Source organism: Ostrea edulis, chromosome 6 (assembly GCF_947568905.1).
Source record: "Ostrea edulis chromosome 6, xbOstEdul1.1, whole genome shotgun sequence".
NCBI classification, from domain to species: Eukaryota; Metazoa; Mollusca; class Bivalvia; order Ostreida; family Ostreidae; genus Ostrea; species Ostrea edulis.
In genome coordinates this window covers 45,982,303-45,994,525 of record NC_079169.1, presented here as the reverse complement: position 1 = coordinate 45,994,525, position 12,223 = coordinate 45,982,303, and the positions used below count along the sequence as shown (strand labels likewise).

The following is a 12,223-nucleotide window of genomic DNA, read 5'->3' as shown; positions in this document are numbered from 1 at the left end:
TATTAGATATCTGACGAATTTACAATTATCAAAGTGAAGAAGAGTGATATTAGGTATCTTGACATGCCATAAATTTCCAGATATCACGCTTAAGGAAGTCAGCTACTTATACCTTTTGATTCCTGGTATCCTGAAATTTCACGTTTTTCATAAATATCTTATAGAACTATGTGCTTGTATTAGATATCTGACTAGTTTACAACTATCCATGTGAAGTGGAGTGATATTTAGTATCTTAATATGCCATCAAATTTAAATATCACGCTTAAGGAAGTCAGCTACTTATACCTTTTGATTGCAGGTAAACTCAAATTTCAAGTTGTTAGAAGATAGTTTAAGGAGCTCCTTGTTTGTTTTAGATATCTGATTAATTTACCAATGCACATATGACAAGATGTGATATTAGGTATCTTGATATGCCATCAATTTTCAGATATCAGGTTTAACGAAGTCAGCTACTTATACCTTTTGACTCTAGGTAGCCTGAAATTTCAAGTTTTTCATAAATACCTTAAAGAACTCTGTGCTTGTATTAGATATCTGACTAGTTTACAACTATCCATGTGAAGTGGAGTGGTACTAGGTATCTTGATATGCCATCAATTTTCAGATATCACCCTTAAGGAAGTGGGCTACTTATACCTTTTGATTGCAGGTAACCTGAAATTTCAAGTTTTTCATAAATTTCTCAAGGAACTCTGTGTTTGTACTAGAAATCTGACTAATTTACAATTAACCACGTGAAGAAGACTGATATTAGGTGTCTTGATATACCATCAATTTTTAGATATCACGCTTAAGGAAGTCAGCTACTTATACCTTTTGATTGCAGGTAAACTCAAATTTCAAGTTTTTCATAAATATCTTAAATAACTCTGCATTTGTATTAGATATCTGACTAATTTACAACTATACACGTGAAGAGGTGTGATATTAGGTATCATCATATGCCAACAATTTTGAGATATCACGCTTAATGAAGTCAGCTACTTGTACATTTTGATTGCAGGTAACCTGAAATTTCAAGTTTTTAGAAAATATTTTAAGGAGCTCCGTGTTTGTTTTAGATATTTGATTAATTTACCAATGCACACATGACAAGATGTGATATTAGGTATTTTGATATGCCATCAATTTTCTAATATCACGTTTAAGGAAGTCAGCTACTTATACCATTTGATTCTAGGTAGACTGAAATTTCAAGTTTTCCGTACATATCTTAAGGAACTCTGCGTTTGTATTAGATATATCACTAATTTACCATCTCACATATGACAAGGAGTGATATTAAGTATCTTATTATGATATCAATTTTCAGATATCACGCTTAAGGAAGTTAGCTACTTAGACCTTTTGATTCCTGGTTACCTGAAATTTCAAACGTTTTGTAGATATCTTTTAAGGAACTGTGTGTTTGTATTAGATATCAGACTAATTATCTACTTTCAACCTGAAGAGGAGTGGTATTAGGTATCTTGAAATGCCATCAATTGTCAGATAGATATGTTAGATACTTGACTAATTTATCTTTGCCGATATTACAGAGCTTTATATGAACTGTCTTGATATGCAATCAATTTTGAGATATCACGTTCGACGAAGTCAGCTACTTATACCTTTTGATTCCAGACATCTTGAAATTTAAAGTGTTTTGTATATAGCTTAAGGAACTGTTAGATATCTGACTGTAAACTACTATCCACGTGAAGAGGTATGATAATAGGTATCAAGATACCTAATATCGCTCTTCTTCACGTGGGTGGTTGTAAGTTAGTCAGATATCTAATACAAACGAAGAGATCCTCAAGATATTTACGGAAAACTTCAAATTTCAGGTTACTTAGAATCAAAAAGTATAAGTAGCTAACTTCCTCAAGGGTGATATTTGAAAATTGATGGCATATCAAGATACCTAATACCACTCCACTTCATATGGATAGTTGTAAATTAGTCAGATATCTAATACAAACTCAGAGTTCCTTAAATTATTGTTGAAAACTTGAAATTTCAGGTTACCTGTAATCAAAAGGTATAAGTAGCTGACTTCCTTAAGGGTGATATCTGAAAATTGATGGCATATCAAGATACCTAATACCATTCAACTTCACATGGATAGTTGTAAATTAGTCAGATATCTAACACAAACAAGGCGTTCTTTAAGATATCTACGGAAAACTTGAAATTTCAGGTTACCAGGAATCAAAAGGTATAAGTAGCTGACTTCGTTAAGTATGATATCCGAAAATTGTTGGCATATCAAGATATCTAATATCACACCACTTCACGTGGGTAGTTGTAAATTAGTCAGATATCTAATACAAATACAGAGTTCCTTAAGATATTTGCGAAAAACGTGAAATTTCAGTTTACCTGCCATCAAAAGGTATATGTAGCTGACTTCCTTAAGCGTGATATCTGAAAATTGATGGCATATCAAGATATCTAATACCCTTCCACTTCACATGGATAGTTGTAAATTTGTCAGATATCTAATACAAACAAGGAGTTCTTTAAGATATTTATGAAAAACTTGAAATTTCAGGTTACCAGGAATCAAAAGGTATAAGTAGCTGACTTCCTTAAGCGTGATATCTAGAAATTGATGGCATATCAAGATACCTAGTACCACTCCACTTCACATGGACAGTTGTAAACTAGTCAGATATCTAAAACAAACACAGAGTTCTTTAAGATATTTATGAAAAACGTGAAATTTCAGGATACCAGGAATCAAAAGGTATAAGTAGCTGACTTCCTTAAGCGTGATATCTGGAAATTTATGGCATGTCAAGATACCTAATATCATTCTTCTTCACTTTGATAATTGTAAATTCGTCAGATATCTAATACAAACAAGGAGTTCCTTAAAATATTGATAGAAAACTTGAAATTTCATGTTACCTGCAATCAAAAGGTATAAGTAGCTGACTTCCTTAAGAGTGATATCTGAAAATTGATGGCATATCAAGATACCTAATACCATTCCACTTCACATGGATAGTTGTAAATTAGTCAGATATCTAATACAAACAAGGCGTTCTTTAAGATATCTACGGAAAACTTGAAATTTCAGGTTACCAGGAATCAAAAGGTATAAGTAGCTGACTTCGTTAAGTATGATATCCGAAAATTGTTGGCATATCAAGATATCTAATATCACACCACTTCACGTGGGTAGTTGTAAATTAGTCAGATATCTAATACAAATACAGAGTTCCTTAAGATATTTGCGAAAAACTTGAAATTTCAGTTTACCTGCCATCAAAAGGTATATGTAGCTGACTTGATTAAGGGTGATATCTGAAAAATGATGGCATATCAAGATACCTAGTACCACTCCACTTCACATGGATAGTTGTAAACTAGTCAGATATCTAATACAAGCACAGAGTTCTTTAAGATATTTATGAAAAACTTGAAATTTCAGGCTACCTAGAGTCAAAAGGTATAAGTAGCTGACTTCGTTAAACCTGATATCTGAAAATTGATGGCATATCAAGATACCTAATATCACATCTTGTCATGTGTGCATTGGTAAATTAATCAGATATCTAAAACAAACAAGGAGCTCCTTAAACTATCTTCTAACAACTTGAAATTTGAGTTTACCTGCAATCAAAAGGTATAAGTAGCTGACTTCCTTAAGCGTGATATCTAAAATTTGATGGCATATTAAGATACTAAATATCACTCCACTTCACATGGATAGTTGTAAACTAGTCAGATATCTAAAACAAACACAGAGTTCTTTAAGATATTTATGAAAAACGTGAAATTTCAGGTTACCAGGAATCAAAAGGTATAAGTAGTTGACTTCCTTAAGCGTGATATCTGGAAATTTATGGCATGTCAAGATACCTAATATCATTCTTCTTCACTTTGATAATTGTAAATTCGTCAGATATCTAATACAAACAAGGAGTTCCTTAAAATATTGATATAAAACTTGAAATTTCATGTTACCTGCAATTAAAGGGTATAAGTAGCTGACTTCCTTAAGGGTGATATCTGAAAATTGATGGCATATCAAGATATCTAATACCCTTCCACTTCACATGGATAGTTGTAAATTAGTCAGATATCTAATACAAACAAGGCGTTCTTTAAGATATCTACGGAAAACTTGAAATTTCAGGTTACCAGGAATCAAAAGGTATAAGTAGCTGACTTCGTTAAGTATGATATCCGAAAATTGTTGGCATATCAAGATATCTAATATCACACCACTTCACGTGGGTAGTTGTAAATTAGTCAGATATCTAATACAAATACAGAGTTCCTTAAGATATTTGCGAAAAACTTGAAATTTCAGTTTACCTGCCATCAAAAGGTATATGTAGCTGACTTCCTTAAGCGTGATATCTGAAAAATGATGGCATATCAAGATACCTAGTATCAGATTTTGTCATATGTGCATTGGTAAATTAATCAGATATTTCAAACAAAGACGGAGTTCCTTAATATATTTTCTAAAAACTTTAATTTTCAGGTTACCTGCAATCAAAAGGTATAAGTAGTTGACTTCCTTAAGCGTGGTATCTCAAAATTAATGGCATATCAAGATACCTAGTACCACTCCACTTCACATGGATAGTTGTAAACTCGTCAGATATCTAATACAAGCACAGGGTTCTTTAAGATATTTATGAAAAACGTGAAATTTCAGGATACCAGGAATCAAAAGGTATAAGTAGCTGACTTCCTTAAGCGTGATATCTGGAAATTTATGGCATGTCAAGATACCTAATATCACTCTTCTTCACTTTGATAATTGTAAATTCGTCAGATATCTAATACAAACTCAGAGTTCCTTAAGATATTTGCGAAAAACTTGAAATTTCAGTTTACCTGCCATCAAAAGGTATATGTAGCTGACTTCCTTAAGCGTGATATCTGAAAATTGATGACATATCACGATACCCAATATCACTACTTGCCATACGTATCGTTGTAAGTTAGTTAAATTTATGATATAAAGACGGAGTTCCTTAAGGTATTCACACGGATCTTGAAATTTCATTGTACCGATAATCAAAATGTATAAGTAACTGATTTCCTAAAGAGCGATATCTGAAAATTCGTGGAGTACCAAAACACCATCTATCACTTCTTGCCATATGTATAGTCGTAAATTCGTCAGATATCTAATACAAACATAAAGTCAAACATAAAGTTTCTTACGGTATTCACACTTATGTTGAAATTTCAGGGTAACTCGAATCAAATTGTAAAAGTAGCAGATATCTCAAAATGGATGGTATATCAAATGATTGAAGGTCTGAATTCAATCCGTATCACTTTTAAAGTAAACACTCAGTTGAAAAAGTTTATTCATATTTTGCATTGCAATGTTATGTAATTGGGGATAATTGAGCATGAAATTTCATACGACTCCTCGTCCTCTTTAGAAATAAATCTGATAGATAATAATTTTCAAACTCATTAACTTTTATCTGGTAGCGAGCTATCAGTAATTATAACTTTTATATTTTGTAGTAGCTGGCTACGAGTAGCTAACTTTTCATACTTTTAGTAGCTGGCTACTAGTAACTGGCTACTAGTAGCTAACTTTTCCTGGTTCAAGTAGCTGGCTACTAGTAGCCAACTTTTCTCTTTTTAAGTAGCCAGTTACTAGTAGCTGGTTACTAGTAGCCAACTTTACCGATCTCTAGCGCGCTGATCATGCACTGCTAGGAGATTAGTTCCCCTGGTCGTGAGTTCAACTCCGTATAGGGGCATGATATCATTTTAAATATGTACTGATAAATTAAATCCAGAATTCTTAATGATAATGAAATGTCCGAGTATTTTCAGTGCGAAAATGGTGTTATGACATGTCAGCCTTTTTGTTTGCCTTGTACCTTTATGGTCTGCAGGATTTTCTTAATGCATTTAATATTGAAGGTTTACCATCTATATCCGAGATGTACGAACAGAAGATGAATGGTTGGTTTTTTTTTTTTTTTAATTATTTGTTATTTCATATGTACATAACATTTTAGTGATAGTGGTAACGGAATTCGAGAAAGATTTACAAAACCGATTGGACTGTTAAAAATGGAATCTAAAGATAAATCTAAATAAATAAAAACACAATTTAAAAAGTATATAAAGTATTTTTAAAAAGCATAAGAAGTACTTTTTGGTATCTCTTTATTCTTAAAGGCATAGTTTAATACAGGTATAATCTCGACTAAAATTCGGCTTGGCTGAATATTTGGACTGACGCTTTCACCGAATCTCAGGAGGTAGCAGGTCGTTCCGTCCCACAGTCGGTCCGTTCCTAGTCGGTCCGTCCCATGGTCGATTCGGCCCATTTTGCTTAGTCTATCCGGCCCCTCAATTGTTTTTTAATCAAAGATATAATAAATGATTATTACTTAAGAAAAAGGGAAGGTTTTGCATATATATTGCTGTTATAGTTATAAAAATAAGATAACTGCCGAAGTTAGACTCTGTAAATAAAATTGTTTATACAACCCTTAACTAGGATTTATAATTTTTGTTTGAAGTGGGATGGTTATGAAAATGTGTGCTCATTAATTATTGTAAAAACATCGTTATTCAACTATATTTAGCAATCAATGTAAATGTGTGTCCCATGTCCACTGATAAAAAAGTTTTTTATAACTGCATTGTTGTGCAACCTTTGATCATTAATTACGAGCTTACAGTAACCTAACTATTAGAAGTTTTTTTTTTTTAAACTCCAGATCTTCAAAGAATTGCTCATGATTTGGAAATAGAATGTGGCAGGACCTGGTATAGAAATATTCCAAGACATGACAGAGTATGTACATTTTGTTTGAAAACAAAAGGTATTCTTTGTATTGAAAATGAAGCCCACTTTATCGAATATTGGGATGTGTATAATGATCTTAGAAAAAGCTGTCAAATATCAAAACATCTCTTCTTTTTGGGAAATACTGAAAGCTTATTTCAATATGGAGGAACGACTACCTTAAAAGCTTTGGCAAAGTATGTTTTTCTTGCTTATAAAAGAAGAGACATTTGTTATGATAAACAGTCTAAAGAAGATTAATATACATTACGTGTGATCAAGGTTAATTAGTCTGCAATCAAGCCATAAATACCATAGAGCATATTAAAGGATGACAACCTGATGACAGAAGATATCAGCGGCACACATACCATGAAGATGAAATACGCAGATGAATTAAATCAATTCAGTACTGTAAATAGCACTTGGAAAAATATTATTTTTTCTGGGCCGGATCGACTAGGGGACGTATTAACTAGGGGACGGATAGTCTAGAGACGGATCATCCGGTAAAGGGACGAATCGACTAAGGGACGGATTGATTATGGGACGGAACGTCTAGAAATCGTCTCAGAGCAGTGTTTCATAATTCATGTCTGGAAATTTACTTTCAGCTTCGGCCAGTTCTAGGAATCAATGTGCACTTAGGTGACACCGCTGTTCGCTTCAAATCAAATCTGTAAATGTATTATCTTTTGGGGATATACATGTTATAGGTAAATAATTAATATTAAAATCCTTCAATTGATGTCCAAATCTTGTTGTAGTTATCAAAATTTCGTTCTGTTTAAATTGCTTCTAAATTTACAATATTTCTACCAGTTTTTCCGTTTGTCGTGAAGATCGTTTATCGTGTTTTGCGTTTATCCTATCGTATCGTGCGTATTATATATCCTTTGGTATCGTGCTTGTATTATGTTCTATCGTTTATCAATTGAAGAATGAATGAATGAATGAAAGAAAGAAAGAAAGAAAGAAAGAAAGAAAGAAAGATAAATAGATACATAGATAGATAGATATACATAAGGTACCCTAAAGCCTATACATGTATATATATCTGTATTATAAATGATAAGCTAAGAACAACGTGCCAAAAAAATCTTGAGCCAAATGTGACTTCAATGATAATGTATATAAAAGTGACACGAACTTCGCGCATTATCGCCGATTTAGCCGTTGACCTAGATTAAAATCAAGGAAACTTTGAGTGTAGACAGGCCTATCTATTCGAAGTATGATAATATTGGAGGATTTTTTCTATATTTTTCTTATCAAAAATTTCAAATCTTCAAGAACAGTAAGGAACATTTTCCTACATCGGCCAAAATGACCTTTAGGCCCCTAATCAATAATTGTTGATGACCTTTCGAAAACTTTTAAATATATATTTATTCGGACGAGTAAACAGATACTTACAATATATCAACAGTATTTTTCCCTACAAACCTACCTCTTTATTCTGTTTTATCTCAAATCTGAAAAATTACATTGCAACGATCCAGTCACCGTCTAGATGTCGAGATAGTCCGATCATGGGACGCCGATTTCGTCATAAACATTTTTAGATACACGCAACCATGAACACAATTTACATCACACATTTGCTCGTAGCGCATTGAAGTTGTGGATTTTTCCAGAGTAATTTTAGATTTAATTTGATTAAATTACAATGTAATATACAGCCCTGTGGGGATCCGGGTTAGAACAGGTCCTCAATCTATTCTTAAATCCGCGCTATATACTCTGCGTAGGGAGTGTTGTAGCGATTGTGAGCGTATCTTAGGATCTGATTTTAATTTGACTGACACGTCCTCAGTACACCATTCTTGTCGTAAGAGGCGACTAAATGGGGCGATTAATTCTTCGGATGAGACTGCAAAATCCGAGGCCCTGTGTCACAGCAGGTGTGACACGATAAAGATCTCTCCCTGCTCAAAGGCCATAAGCGCCGAAGATAGGCCTCAATTTTGCAGCCCTACATCGCCAATGGTAACGTCTCTATATGGGTGAAAATTCCCAAGAGTGACGTTAAACAACATAAAATCAATCAATCAATTAATATGCACTATGCATATTATAAAATGGGCGAAATATGAAAAAGTAAAACTTGATACTATGTCAGAATAGCTGCAGAACTGTAACTCTCTGAAAAAATATTGGAACAGATCTGATTTGTCCCAATATTTTTTCAGAAAACTCTGTCCCAATATGATTTCAGAGAGCTACAGTTCTGCAGCTATCGTATCACTATCATCCATCCGTAAAGCAGAAGTTATCAAAGAACTGACAACTCAACTGTATGACAAACGGGATGATTTCAGCTTCTCCATCGTCAACTTCCCACATTTATGTAGCAATATTCCATTATCACCTGCATATGGTGTTTATATATCTCAACTGATTCGATATGCAAGAGCTTGTTCTGGGTATAGTCAGTTTTTAAATCGAGGTAAGCTACTGACAAAAACGTTGATGATACAGGGATTTCAACAGTCTCGATTGAAGTCAGCATTTCGCAAATTATATGGTCGTTATAACGATCTAGTTCGTCAATACAACCTCGCATTGGGTCAAATGCTGTCTGACGTGTTTCATACCGATTGTTAAGCCGTTCTTGGCACACTGATTTTGACTGCGGATAACTCCGTTTACCTGATCAGGATATGGGGCTCACGGCTGGTGTGACCGGTCAACAGGGGATGCCTACTCCTCTTAGGCACCTGATCCCACCTCTGGTGTGTCCAGGGGTCCGTGTTTGCCCAACTATCTATTTTGTATTGCTTGTAGGAGTTATGAGATTGATCACTGTTCGTTATCTTCACCTTGCATTAGGTATTACAAGAGGAATATGTTTTGGTTCCGGTTGACAGGCTTAATTGTAACAACAATGGCTTTCTTTGTAAGAGTCATGATTACAACTGTATTTGAAACGAACTTGGCATTAATTGTACATTTGGTAATCCTACTTAATATACTCCAACTGCCCTTTCAAAAGATGAAATTCTTCAAAATCATGCTTCAGCTTTAAACACATTTAACATCACAGTTAATGTTTACAAATAATGAACATATACTGGAATCCTAAACTTCACAAAAATGAAGTTTTCTATCATTATCCATTGGGAAATGCGTTGGATGAGTCGTGATATTCAAGAATTTGGTAAAATGAAAATTGTATAGAAAATGGGCTCGTCAGCCATTTTAATTGGACGATAATTAGACGAGGCTGACTAAGTCACCTCGTAAAAATCATAAATATTTCTCTGTTTATTTAAACCACGTCCTCCAGTATGGCAGTATCCATAGGAAAGGGTAAATATTATTTGACAAAGGGTAACATTATTATGAATATCATTATCCTTCCTAACAAGAATCTTCAACTAGGGTACATGTATCTACGGAAAAGTAGTCCCCCCTAACCAATCTATACCTTCCGAATTTAAAGTTGAATAAGAAAATAGTTCCCTTTTTTATAACGATCATACAGTGTACCTTTTCACATAGAATAAATACCCTATGAAAAATAGTGGATATGTCGAAAAGGGTTGATAGGTCGACAAGTTGACACCCAAACAACATAAAATGATGTATCACGACAAAGGTCGACAGGTTAACATTAAAAACCGTTAGAAAGGATCGACTGGTTGACATCAGAAATCGTTAGAAAGGATCGACTGGTTGACATCAGATATCGTTAGAAAGGGTCGACAGGTTGACATCAGATATCGTTAGAAAGGGTCGACAGGTTGACATCAGATATCGTTAGAAAGGATCGACTGGTTGACATCAGATACCGTTAGAAAGGGTCGACAGGTTGACATCCAAACTATACAGCCTAAATGTATCACAACTAAGGTGAAAAGGTCGACAGGAAAACTTAAAAATATAAATACAAATTGGATAGATCGATACCAAAATTTATAATACCATGAATCAGTTAATGTGTATTTCAGAGGTCTCGATAGATTGACAACAAAATAGAAAACGAATCAAATCATTACTTTCCCAGATTAACATTTAAATTATTAAAGTAAACACAACCTGTATAGCGTATTATTCATTATACCATCACGGAGGTCAACGCTGTATAAGGTCACCTCAGTCTCTTGATGTCAATATTTCGAATTATCATAACATATTAAGATGTTTGAATATGCGAAATGTTTAAAATTACTCAGAGAGCACATAATGGCGAATTATTCATTTTCTTCAATATATCATACTCTCGTGGGGATCCGGGTTAGAAAAGGCCCTCAGTACATGTACCCCTTGCTTGTCGTAAAAAGCGGCTAAATGGGGCGGTCCTTCGGATGAGACCGCAAAACCCGAGGCCCCGTGTCACAGCAGGTGGGGCACGATAAAGATCCCTCCCTGCTCAATGGCCATAAGCGCCGAGCATAGGGCTAAATTTTGCAGCCCTTAACCGGCATTGGTGACGTCTCCATATGAGTGAAATATTCTCGAGCAAGACGTTAAACAAGATACAATCAATCAATATATCATTCTCACCCTGTAGACCCGTGAATTTGTCGACCTGTCAACACTTTGATCTGTCAACCCGTCAATTTGTCGACCTGCTAACCCGTAAACCTGTTAACCCGTCAATTTGTCGACCTGTCTACCCATAGACCTGTCGACCTGTCAAACTGTCGACCCGTCAACTTGTGTCCTCCTATTGATCTGTCTTCTTCCCTACACCATGATGTATTGTTTACCTTAATTTTACTACCTATAAATAACAGATTTTTTTTATCATTGCGCATTAATCTATTGCGTATTAGAAATAAGCCAGAACTACCGAACAGCTAGATTTTTTTTTCTCAGTTTTGACGATCGATCGTGTTTGGCGGAGGGAATCACTTTCTGGTCAGTAAAATTGATAGAAGAAAAAGTACGATACTTTGAAAAATACGAGCAGTAATCAATCTTGTAAATCCTATAAATAATTCAAAATTAAGACTAGGGCAAACATAGCTGCAATAATGTAGCCCTATCCAATTTTTTTTATTCTGACGTTTTCGGGATAAGGCTACAATTCCATAGGATCTCCGTAATGGTGCAAAATAATTTGATGAATAACCGATAATTAGTCCCAAATGTTGTTTACACCAAAAGGAGTACCAACTTTGTGCTCGGGCATATCTAATAAAGGTGTTTTTCATTAAATATAATGTACAGCATGCAAAATTCTTCGTCTGCTCCGCCATGCTTGTTATCGCGAGATCTCGTAGGTGGATCTAATGAAAAACCTAAACATTGACAATCAGCGCGAAAATGTAGTTACTCGAGCCACTTCGACAAAGAAAGGAAAATCATATTGTTGCAGAAAGAATTTGCACTCTGCTGTTCGGTTTTTAACTTCAAACCTTTTCAATACCGACGAAATAGCTTTCGCCTCCATACTTATCCATTGATGTAAATACTACCTTATATGGCATATGC

At 34.5% G+C, this 12,223-nt stretch overlaps 1 protein-coding gene across 2 annotated transcripts in view; it reads right to left on the bottom strand.

Annotated features, from left to right (window-relative positions):
* The window catches only part of LOC130046804 (steroid 17-alpha-hydroxylase/17,20 lyase-like), a 33,863-nt gene that overhangs the window by 21,330 nt on the left and 310 nt on the right, over window positions 1–12,223 (bottom strand). The window contains exon 1 of one of the 2 annotated variants that reach the window (XM_056139764.1): window positions 5,663–12,223. This exon is cut by the window's right edge and continues 310 nt beyond it. The gene's annotated coding sequence lies outside the window, so the exon portion shown is untranslated. The remainder of the gene's footprint in view (window positions 1–5,662) is intronic. The other variant, XM_056139763.1, reaches the window with a different exon arrangement.